Consider the following 12916-nt stretch of genomic DNA (forward strand, 5'->3'; position numbering starts at 1 on the left):
CTATATTAGTTTGAAAGGATAAACAAAACTTAAATAAGCAATGTAAGGTGAAAAATGAGAACTCAAAGACATAATAAACTTTCAAAAAGAAATTGCTAAATAGCTTTACATGATGAACATTTTGCTCCAGAGAAATAGAGCAGAAAAGAGAGTATCAGAAAGTGGGTGAGGGGAGAAGGAAGGAGAGAGAAAATAGCTGCCTAGGAGGTTAGTCAACATATTATCATAATTCATAAACTGCTTGGTATGGGAGGATTTATGGACTTAGTATGGAATCATGTTCCAAATGGTAGGGAGGTGATAGAGGTGTGGGATTGCACCAAGTGTCGGGTAGGGTTAGGCGAAATAAGACTGATCTTACAGCTCTTGTTGAGTCAGATGGCCTTAAACTGACCTTTGTCTTCTGACCAGCATATAATTATCACACTTACCTATTAGAATAAGTGTAAATCCAGCCAAAAGCAAAGAAAGGATGAGTAGCTAGTTGAGCATCTTCATTCTGGGTATAAAGACAATTTCATTAGGCTTTTGAAACATGGCAAATCCTAAGAAAACATTGAGAGCACAGATTGGGAACCATTTGTCTAGTTCACTATCATTCATCTTAAAAATGAAAAAATGGAAAACCTAAAGAATGTCAATGTCTTTGATTGGCCTGAAATACAGTCATTGAATAGTAATAAGATTGATCTTCAGGTTTTAGCTTATGTTTTTAGGATTTTATAAACTTTATAGAGTTTTTATCCTCTAAGGGATGTCTCAGTTCCTAACAGGTGGATGCAGGCCCACAAATTCCAGATTTGACTTGATTCCGGCATCCCTATTCATTTGATAAAAATTGCTCTGGAAATTTTTTAAATGGAACATGCATTTTGCTTTAAAGTAAGCCCCTGACAGTATGCTTGAGTCAAGTTATCTCTGTGTCTAGCAGGGAGAAATTACATCATTGTCATCTGTCAAATCTACTAGTATGAGAGATTGACTGTGTCGTTCTCTGACTGTCCTTTCTGTTCCACATACAGATTGCTAGCAGGAAACATGTTCTTGGGAGAGAAGTATGAAGATGTGCCATAAACTGAACCTGTGGCTGACACAACCAGCTGGCAGCTGTGGAGCGTGGCGTTTGTTCCTGAGATCAAAAGTGACAAAGTTAATTCTATCAAAATTCTTTTCTTCTTCCCTCCTCTTGAAAAACAACTTTAAAGCAATAAACTCATTTGGGAATTAGAGTCCAGGCTGTGACTAAGACAATGGTTTAATCAGGCAGGAAAGGATGGCCAGAACATTTGTGTTCAATGAGCTGAGATAATTTTACCCCTCTTCCCATATCTTCCAGAAAAAGACTTTTTAGGGCCATTCAAAAATGGAATGCCTTTAACACTCACCCTTTATTTTAAGGACCTAGAAGGAATGTTTGAGTCATCCTAATTTCACAGAAATTTTCCTCAAAGGGGAGGAATGTGTTTCTTTGCTTTGCATGTCCTTGGCCTTAAATGTACTGAGTGGATAGGGGAATTTGACAGCTTTTGTTCTAAACTTAGCCCTCATTCTCTATTTCAGACTCAATAGAGGAAGGACTGATCTTTGTAATTAATACCCATAAAATTAGCAATCAGCAATAGCAGAAAGATAAAATGAGCATGCGGTTGAATCTCAACTGCCCTGACAGGCAAAGGCCAGTGAGAGGCTCAGAACAACAGAGATACCAGCAGCAGCAGCACATCTTTTTAGCTGGTTTTAATTCCTTTAAATGCACTTTATCCAGTGTCTCAGAAGTTTGGGGGACCACAGTTATCTTTTTCATTAGAATTCAAGAATATTATCCCTTCTCTTCTTGCATAAGAGTATCTGAAAATTGACTTGGGACCCCGTGGGCCTGGAGAGGGCAAGCACTTTGAAAGGGTAATGAACAGGCATCAGCAGGGATTCTGTCCCTTGGAGAGGACTGATGTCACCCTTTTAGAGAACTTCTACTGGTCGATGAGAACAATAAATTCCTTGCTAATTTCATCATCTACAGAAGTTAAAGAGTGTGCATAGAATTACAAATTCTAAAGAAATTGTTTCTGCACAATTGTGGTGATAAAGGTTTTATTACTGTTAAGTGTGTTTGTTTGCGTATTTATTTGTGTGTCTCTCTGTGCGTATACTCAAAGAGATAGGGGAAAAACTGAATGTGTATCCACATTAAAATCTAGGGCAAACAAGTCAGTGTGTATTATTTGCTTAGTTTCAGCTACTTTCTGGAGGCCCTGAAACCTTATTTCTCTCACCCAATCCTGCTGTTTATTTCATAAGAATTCAGCAAACAATCTTGTGACCACTATGAATGGAGTGAGGCACTAGAGAGGTCTTTTGGCCAAAGGCAATTCATGACCTCCATGGGATCTTTTATTTCTCTAGTGTTAGGTAGCCTTTTACTGTAGTGGTCATGGCCTTTGCCTTATTTCCCAGGCAATCTCTTTGGGCCCCAAGCAAAACTCTATCTCCTCTGGGCTCTTTGATTATTCTGCTTCCAGTTTATCATTTTTTCCTGATTTTCCTATTTTATCTCATGTCAAGTCTGTCACACTCATTTACATCACTTCCTTGTGTCTTTAGGCATTTGAGTTTTCAGTGTTCTTCCTCAGATTTATTATATTAATTATCTTTATTATAGAAATAATGAAGAGTATTATTTCTAATAATTCAACAGTAACACATTCCAAATTAGAGGCCAAAAATAGCATATTTAACTCTGGGTTCTTGAGAAAGTAATTTAACTTCTCTAGGTTTTCTTTTTTTTTTTTTTCTTCACTAAAATGAGGGTATTGGATTGGATAAGTGGATCTCAAATTTTAGGATGCAGAAAACCCACACAAGTAATTTTTTAAAAATGTGCATTTCCAGGCCTTGATCTCAAAGCTTCAAATTATTTAATCCTCGACAGGTACCTAGGAATCATTATTTTAACATGTATGCTGCTATGGTTTGGTCCCCTCCAAAATTCATGTTGAAATTTGGTTGCCGATGTGGCAGTGTTAGGAGGTGGGACCTATGGGTGATAATAGGGCCATGAAGGCTTCATTCACCCTTTTGGGCCGGATTAATGCTTGTAAAAGGATCAGTTTGGTCCCCTCTTGCCCTCTCTTGTCCCTCCGCTTCCACCATGTGATGACAGAGAAAGAAGTTCCTCACTAGATGCTAGGACTCTGATCTTGGACTTTCTAGCCTTCAGACTGTGAGAAAATAAATTTCTGTTCTTTGTAAATTATCTAGTTTCAGGCATTCTGCTATGGCAGCACAAATGGACTAAGACATGTCAGGTAATCTTAATAGAACATACTTTGAAAAACGATATTCTAGGTGATTTCTATGGCAGATTATATTTTTTAAAGATAGCTCCCACATTATATCTCATCCCACCTGTTCTTATAATGTGGTGTTGATGTACTTTCAGTAAGAGATGGAAGCTTTATGTAACTTGCCTTTGAACCTGGGTGAGCTGTGACTCTGCGGTGTAACTTCTGGTGCTAGATAATATCAGACAATATAGCTTCCTCTTTGTGCTTTTGGAACACAGCTGCTACATATGTGAGGAAGCCACAGCTAGCACATGCAGAGAGGCCACTTGAAGAGACCATGTGTAGGTGTTTTGACCAACAAGTCCAGCTAAGTCTCAGCTGATAGAACAAACTTGTTAGCCAGGTGAGTGAGCCATCTTATAAATGAATTCTCCAGTCCAGGTCAAATCATCCCATATGATGCGTGAAACAGAGAAGACTTCCTTGCTGAATCCTGCTGAAATATTAGGCTTCCTAATTATTGTTTTAAGGCATTAAGTTTTGGGGTGGTTTGTCACACAGTAAGAGGTAACTCAAAATACTTCTAAAATTTATGTAGTTTGAAATTAGCCAAATATAATGATTAGATTGTGAATTTTGAAATCAGACAGACCTGGGCTTAAATGGTGTCTCCACTATTCGTTACCAGATGACTATGGTCAAGTCATTAAAATTCTCTGAGTCTCAAAGATTTTACTTATAAAACGACAATAATCATATTGCCTACCACTTGAGGCCATTTGAGAATATATGAGGCAATGAGTGAAAAATATTTTTATGCCATGTCATTTTTTTTCTAATCTTAAGAATTTTATTGATGCATATAACCAGGATATGTATACAACTTGCGGTTTTTGAAGACAAATGTCTTGTTTTCAGTGAGTCTTTCTCCTTTGAATACTAGGTAATATGGGTATTTTACCCTTAAACATTGTTCCAGTTAGATATTCTTTCATTATATGTCATAAAAAGAGAACTAGATTAAATTTTGATCATGGAGGGAGTTTATGAGTCTTTTGGCAATCAACACGAACCATATGCTTTTTATAGTAGAACTGAGGTTAGCAAATCTAATAGAGACACAAGAATTGGAAATGAAGTAAATCTTTCTATTTGTAGATCATATGATATAGCATACCCAAGACAATTTATTATATAGCTAACACAAATTATAAAAGAATTCAGAAAAGAGGCCGGGCGCGGTGGCTCACGCCTGTAATCCCAGCACTCTGGGAGGCCGAGGCGGGTGGATCGCTCAAGGTCAGGAGTTCGAGACCAGCCTGAGCGAGACCCCGTCTCTACTAAAAATAGAAATAAACTATCTGGACAACTAAAAATATATATAGAAAAAATTAGCCGGGCATGGTGGCACATGCCTGTAGTCCCAGCTACTCGGGAGGCTGAGGCAGTAGGATCGCTTAAGCCCAGGAGTCTGAGGTTGCTGTGAGCGAGGCTGACGCCACGGCACTCACTCTAGCCCGGGCAACAAAGTGACACTCTGTCTCAAAAAAAAAAAAAAAAAAAAAAAAGAATTCAGAAAAGAATAAAATATAAATTAAAATAAATAAAACCAATATAGGAATATTAAAAAAGTAATGAGTTAAAAGATATTTATCTATGATTTTTTTCTAGGACCTGAATATTTCCTTTTTCTCTGTCTTATGCATTAGGAATGTATTCTGATGTATAGTATGTAGTAAAAGACACAGAGATGGATATGAAACTACTCTGAGGTATATACATGTGTGTTTCTATTTTTGAGCTAAGACTTTAGTTTTACTTAGTTTTTAACAGCTTTATTGAGGTATAATTGACATTACATAAATTCAACATATTTAAAATGTACAATATAAGTTTTTCCTGTCACTCTAGCTTAGTTTGTTTTTTCTAGAATTATATAATATATAAATTGAATAATACAGTATAAACTTTGTTTCTGGCTTATTTCACTCAACATAATTATGTTGAGATTTATTCATGTTGTTGTATGTGTCACTAGTTTATTCCTTTTTATTGATGAATAGCCTTCAATTGTATATACATATAAAATTTGTTTATTCATTCATGCTAATAGACATTTAGGTTATTTCTAATTTTTCACTCTAACAAATAATGGTGCTATTAATATGCATGTGCAAGGATTTCATGGTTATATGCTTTCATTTTTCTAGGAGTGGAGTTAATGGATTACATGGCAGGTATATGTTTAACTTTTTAAGAAACTGCCAAACTTTTCTAAAGTGAACGTGTCACTAGCAGCTTGTAAAAATTTTATTTGTTCCACATTCTTGCCAACAGTTGTTATGGTCAGTCCTTTAAAATTCCCCAATATTATTCTGTTATTCATTTCTAACTTAATTCCATTGTGATCAGCGAATATACTTTGTATTATCTTTATCTTTTTTAACCTATTGACATTTGTTTTAGGGCCAACAATACAGTCTATCTGTGAAAATGTTCCATGTACACTTGAGAAAAATATGTGTTCTGCAGTTTCGGGGAGGAGTGTTTTGAAAATATCAGTAGGACAAGTAAGTTAATAATGTTTTTCTAGTCTGTTATATTCTTGATGATTTTCTATCTTTGGTTCTATAATTTATTGAGAGAGTAGCACTGAAATTTTCAATTATAATTATCTTTTTCTCATTGCAATTTTAATAGATTTTTCTTCATGTATTTTGAAGCTTTATTATTATGTGCATAAATATTTAGGATTTCTATGTTCTATTGATGAATTGGTTCCTTTATAATTATGAAGTTATCTTTTTTACCCCAGCTAATATTCTTTACTGTGAAATCAACTTTGATAAAATATAGCCACTCCAGTTTCTCTCCATTAGTGTTAGTATTGTATATCTTTTCCAGTACTTTTGTGTTTAATCTCTTTGTATCTTTATCTTTGAAGTTTCCTTCTTTTAGGCAGCATATACTTGGATCTTGCTATCTTATCTAGTATGATTATCTGTTTAATTTAATTGAGGTATTTAGATAATTTACATTTAACTTAATTGTTAATATGGTTAGGTTTAATTCTAGCATCTTGCTATTTGGTTTACAGTTGTGTTATCACTATTTTGTTTTCTTTTCTCTTTTTCCCCTGCCTTCTTTTGGATTAACTACAATTTTTAAATGATTCTAATTGAACCTCTTTGTGGGCCTATTGGCTATAACTTTTATATTGTTATTTTAATAGTCACTTTAGAATTCACAGCATATATTTTTAGTTTGTTACAGTCTACTGTCAAGTGATAATACATTGCTGCACATATAGTATAGCAAACTTAATATACTTTCATTTTTCTTCTTCACCTATGTGCTATGAATATCATCATACATTTTGCTTTTATATGTATACAAACTCCATACTGCATTGTTACATGCCAACTAAAATCCATGGCTGGTATGTTGAAATGTCAAAATCATCATTATACTACTACAATACAATATTTGATTGGAGCAAGGGGCATCTACTAAATGCTAAAATCTTTGGGTGAAAGGTTGTTAGGAAACACAATATGTTCTTGTCTTTATGTGTGATGCCATATAACCTATAGACTCCTTATTACTTATAAAGAGGATTCTTTTATAAGAAAGACATGTGGTAGGCATCACCTAAACCCAGAGAGAAAACTTAGCATCACCATTTATGGAGCAAACTGTTATTCTCTACCTTCAATGTGATGCAAAGGGAAATAACATTATCTAACATGGTATTCTTGCCAAAAATCTTTCTCCTAAATCTAGTCATGAGGAAATAATCATGCAAAGCCTGGTTGTAGGATATTTTACCAGACAACTAGCTAGAATGGACTCTTAAACACACACACACACATACACTGTACAGAGAGAGAAGAGAGAGAGAGAGAAGAGTGGATGGGGGAGTGATAAAACAAATATGCCTAAGTTTTGACAATTGTTGAATTTAAATGAATGAATTAAAAATGTTTAAGGGTGTTTAATATATGGCTATTTTTTTCAACTTCTCTCTTGGTTTGAATTTGTTTTCAAAATTAAGGTTTTTGGGGGGAGGTTGGTGAGGGGAGATTCTATCTGCAGTAGAAAAAGAGAAGAGAGCCATGATATATTATAATATTATGTATTATAATATTACAGTGAGGTAGAATGTGCATGACAAATATATGAAGTAATAAACTAGTATTTTCATATTTTCACTTATGATCTATGGACTGCACACAAATCATGGTGAAATATACAAATTGTTATTAATGGTTTCCACTGGAGATCATTATATAAACATTTTATTTTAATTAATTAATTTATTTTATTTTATTTCAACATATACGGGGGTACAAATGTTTAGGTTACATATATTGCCTTTTCGCCACCTGAGTTAGAGCTTCAAGCCTCTCTATCCCCAAGACGGTGCGCACCATAACCATTAGATGTGAATATACTCATCCCGTCCTTAACCCTCCCACCTGCCCGACACCCGATGAATGTTACTACTATATATGCACATACATGTTTATCAGTTAATACTAATTTAATGGTGAGTACATATGGTCCTGGTTTTTCCATTCTTGTGATATTTCACTTACTAGAACGGGCTCCAGCTCTATCCAGGAAAATACAAGAGGTACTAGATTACCATTATTTTTTGTGGCTGAGTAGAACTCCATGGCATACATATACCACATTTTATTAATCCACTCATGTATTGATGGACACTTGGGTTGTTTCCACATCTTTGCAATTGTGAATTGTACTGCTATAAACATTCTAGTGCAGATGTCTTTTTTACAGAATGTCTTGTTTTCCTTTAAGTAGATGTTCAGTAATAGGATTGCTGGATCAAATGGTAGTTCTACCTGTAGGTCTTTGAGGTATCTCCATATTGCTTTCCACAGAGGTTGTACTAGTTTGCAGTCCCACCAGCAGTGTATGAGTGTTCCTGTCTCTCCACATCCATGCCAACATTTATTGTTTTGGGACTTTTTGATAAAAGGCATTCTCACTGGAGTTCAATGATATCTCGTTGTGGTTTTGATTTGCATTTCCCTGATGATTAGAGATGTTGAACATTTATTCTTATGTTTGTTGGCCATTCTTCTGTCTTCTTTTGAAAAGTTTCTATTTATGTCTTTTGCCCACTTTTTAATGGGGTTGATTTTTTCATGCTGATTTTCCTGAGTTCTATATAGATTCTAGTTATCAGCCCTTTATTGGATATGTAGGATGAAAATTGTTTCTCCCATTCTGTAAGTTGTCTGTTTGCTCTTGTGATAGTTTCCTTGGCTATGCAGAAGCTTTTTAATTTGATCAGGTACTATTTATTTTTATTGTTCCTGTGATTGCCTTTGGGGTCTTCATAAATTCTTTCCCTAGGCCAATGTCTGTAAGAGTTTTTACAATGATTTCTTCTAGAATTCCTATAGTTTCATGCCTTAGGTTTAAGTCTGTTATCCTCCAATCATTACAGACATCATTTTAAGTCTTAGTTTTCTCATCTGGGGTAACGTCTACTTCACAAGACTGTTTTAATTAATTAAATAGGAAAGTATATATAAAGCACTTACTGTAGTGCCTAACACAGAGTACATGCTTAATCAATAGTAGCTTCCTGTTCCTTGGACATCTTAGGTCTATATGTATGCAGAACTATTTCTTGGCACTGCAGTATTTATTGATCACATTGAATTCTGATTTACTCCTTTACCTAACATGAACTTCTCACCCAGTTCTCTGCCTCCCATCGGTCTCTTCTATAGTTCATGTACATCTATGTCAACAGTTCAATAAATTGAAATTTTTTGAAGTTTGTCTATCTTTGTACTCCTAATAGTGCCTAGATCAGTGTCTTTTAGTTAGCAAGAGTTCAGTCAATACATTAGACTAAAATAATTATAAAGCCTAGGTATGTACCTTAGCATCCTACCTTTCCCAACATGACTGAATTTTCATTTGGAATTCCTGAAACTGCCCTAATCTTTTACTCTATAATGAGCCTCTACTAAAGCCTAGAAAATCTTCTGACCTCAAGCACAGACTGTGAAAGGAAATGAAAAGGAAAGCAAAGAAAAGAAAGTCATTTATCAATACCCTTGTCATATTTTCCTGAGCCTTAATTAAAATTAATCTCTGTTTTGGGCTAACTTTTAGGCTTATTTTATCTAACCATTTTCTCTTTGATGAAGAAAAATGTGTTCCTGATGTTCAAATATAACATTTCATTTCTTTCCCCCCTAACCTATTTTGGAGAGCTTTTCTTAATATTTTGAAACCTTGGCACAGTAAATATTATCATTTGAAATTTAGCACTCTGTATAGAGAAAATTCACCAATAAGGAAGAACATTGCATTACCAGGTTAAGCAAAAGCAAATTAACAAAAAAGAAAGAAAGCAAAATGAAAATAAAAACTAATTCTCATTTAATTTTTACAGAGTAAGAATAACAGTACACAACCCTCTACAAAAGAAACCCCCAAATTTGAGCTGAATTTGTTTAGAACCTTATACAGACATAGAAACATAAATCACATGGAAGAAAAAACACAATCTAAATATCTATTCAATCAATTGTAAGGTTGAATTTTCGGTAATGCAAACATTTCCAGAACTGGTCATAGCATTAATTTGAAAATACATCTATAATAACTACATTTCAAATAAGTTTTCTGTATTTTTTTGCTCTAAATGGCTGCAAAAATCATTGTAACTCCATATTGAATTCTAAGATGACTTTTTGTTTCTGAGTAAAAGGAAAATATTCTGAGCACGTTTAGACCTGATCTCAAGTCCTCAAATACTCCTGAATGAATGTGGCAAAAGCAGCAATGAGTAAGAGTTGGTTTTTTTTTTTTTTTTTTTTTTGCTGCCATTACTATTACAAAAGTCAAAAGTGATAGTGATGAAAAAAACAACTTATCCCATGCTGCCAACATGGAAATCAGTGTGCCAAGGATGGCCTTAACAGAACTGCCAAAGGAGGTACTAACTCATAGTGCCCATCCCACCTGGGATTCCGAACTGTTCCAGGTGAGGTTCAATTCCATGGTTTATCAACTTTATGACAACAAGCTTGCATAGAAGGAATTTTTTCTATTGAGAGCTAGCAACATTGAATGATTGTATTGAACTTGATTATTGATTCCATCTCAACACTATTTTTCTGTTAGGATGTTACCAATAAGGGAGTTGAGATGTAAATACTATATGCAGCTACCTTTAAAGTGTGGTTGCCCTGCAACCTACCACCTCGTGTTTCTCAAACAGAATGCCATTACTTTTTTTTCTGGTTAAACTGAAAATATCTTTTGGGAAAAAAACAATGGCTTAAAGGAATTTAAGTCATTTATTATTGAACATGAATGTCTTTTGGATGCTTTTTGATAAAAGAGAGATATTGACAGACATAAAAATCTTCAGAGGTTATCAATAAAGAAATTGAACAGTAAGCTAAAGAGAGATAATAAACACTAAAATGATGCCAGATTGCCAATGGACAGGTGAGAGGTCATACAACTTATGCCATGATTTTACCAGCGTTTGCTTATGTTTTCCTAAAATGCATTCTGATTCTTAGTTCAAGATATATTATTGAAACTACCAACAAGGACTTATCCTGGGCCTTCATAAAAATTAGATGTTTTTAAAATCTTTACTCTCAGGGAAGAATAGAATTCCAGCTCAGCCTGGGACCGTAGATACCTTGTAGGCGGGGGCTTTGTCTTAACATATTTGTGTTTTCAGGGGTCACATAGTACATAATCAGTAAATTTTAGTAAAATGAATTAATAAATTTAACAGCAGTCAATTGTTATTTGTCAATATGTTTTTAGCACTAGGTCCATCTGTTCCACACATCCTGGAAAGTTCTTTCTTTAGTTGTTTGCCAGTTACCAGAGCAGACGCTTGTGAAGCTGAACTCCCTTCACGGTGGCCGTTATACTCTCAGCATGTGCAACTCCATGTGCAACTGGGACATGATCTCCAGATCTTTAAGACTGATTTTTTGACAGCTGTTTAGAGGAATTCTGTTAAAAAAAAATCAAGATGTAGCACTGAGATGTGACTTATTAACTATATTGTCCCCGAAATTATGAACCTAAGCTAATGTCAGTTTTGAAAGTTGATAGTATTTTAATGCCATGGTTGAAAACATCATGTGTAAGCTCCTTTTCTTGTCTTCCCAAACATTTGAGTTTTTGTACATTAACATGAATTTTTCTTGGAATTTGCCTTAAGAATGCAAATTTGGAATGGATGTGAATTATAAGAAGCCAAAAAAAGTTGTCATCTTGAAAATAAAATCCTTCAGTGATTTATATATATGACTTCAACTTTAGATTATCATTGCTGAAACATTTGAGTCATGATGATGTGTTGGCTGAGCCTAATGTCTTATCAAAAACAGTTAAATTATTAACAGGCTTCTAGCTATTTTGCCAAATCACAGGATGTTATCTGGGAAAAGTTGGTAAGAGTATCAGGGGAATCTTTGAATCACTGAATCATGATTTTAACAGAGGATAATGATATAAATATATTTTTAAAAAGTTAATTTTGTAACTTTTACTCAAAATACAGGAATATAGTTGTTCTCTGGTCCCTGTGTATAAGTTTGAATGATCATCTGGATTTCTGTCAAGTACATACAAGAGTCATAACAATCATGTTTCTAAAGAAAAAATTATTTCAAAGATATTATTTTCTACATGCTTTTTGGGCAATGTTCTGGTGATATGTATTACTATCATCCTATTTTACTATATGTATCATTATGATTATATAGCATTTGAACATGCATATTTAAAAATATGCTCAACTATTTGAATAAAGAAAAGACATGGAATATGAGCTACAATAGTACTATCAACACACACACTTATGTAGCTGTCACTATATACAGAGCAATATGGTAGGTCTGGGAAACAGACTATATAATAGGATCAATGTATCCCCTATATAGACTCAGGTAAGCAAAAACAGTGGCTAGAAAATCTAGGTAATAAAAAAGCCTATAGATAAAACTGTTAAAAACCCACTGAGTAAGCTAATTCTAAAGAATATGCATAGTTTAAAATAGCTAGAGTGTCAATAATGTATTCTTCCATTCATTTATTTTATTTATATATAAATAAAGAGATATATATTTATAGTCTCCTATGAATGGGAAAACACTGTCCTACCCCTCAGCAGTGAAAACGTAGAGTTTCCTCTTGGGTAGAAAAGGCACATACATAAAAAAATTTAACAAAACAAGAAGGCGCAGACAACGAGTAGATAGTATGAAATGCAACACAACATTTCATAATGGGTTGGGGAGTCAGAATTAACAAAGAAAGAATAGAAAGAAGTCCTTCAAAGAGGAAGAATTTGAGCTAACCTCGGGGAGAATGATTGGACTCATAAACAGAGAAAACAAAAAAACACATTGTAACAGGGGTAATGAAATATCATCTCATTGCAGTACAAATGGCTTTTTTTTCCCAAAAGACAGGCAATAAGGAATCCTGGTGAGAATGTGGAGATAGGCAAGTTGTTGAATTGATGGAAATGCTCAATATCTTGACTGTTGTAGAAGTTAGATACATGTATCTGTACTGTTGGTGGGAATGTAAATTGGTGCAAC

The sequence above is a fragment of the Lemur catta genome, chromosome 1 (genome assembly GCF_020740605.2).
Source record: "Lemur catta isolate mLemCat1 chromosome 1, mLemCat1.pri, whole genome shotgun sequence".
In the NCBI taxonomy this organism is placed as follows: Eukaryota; Metazoa; Chordata; class Mammalia; order Primates; family Lemuridae; genus Lemur; species Lemur catta.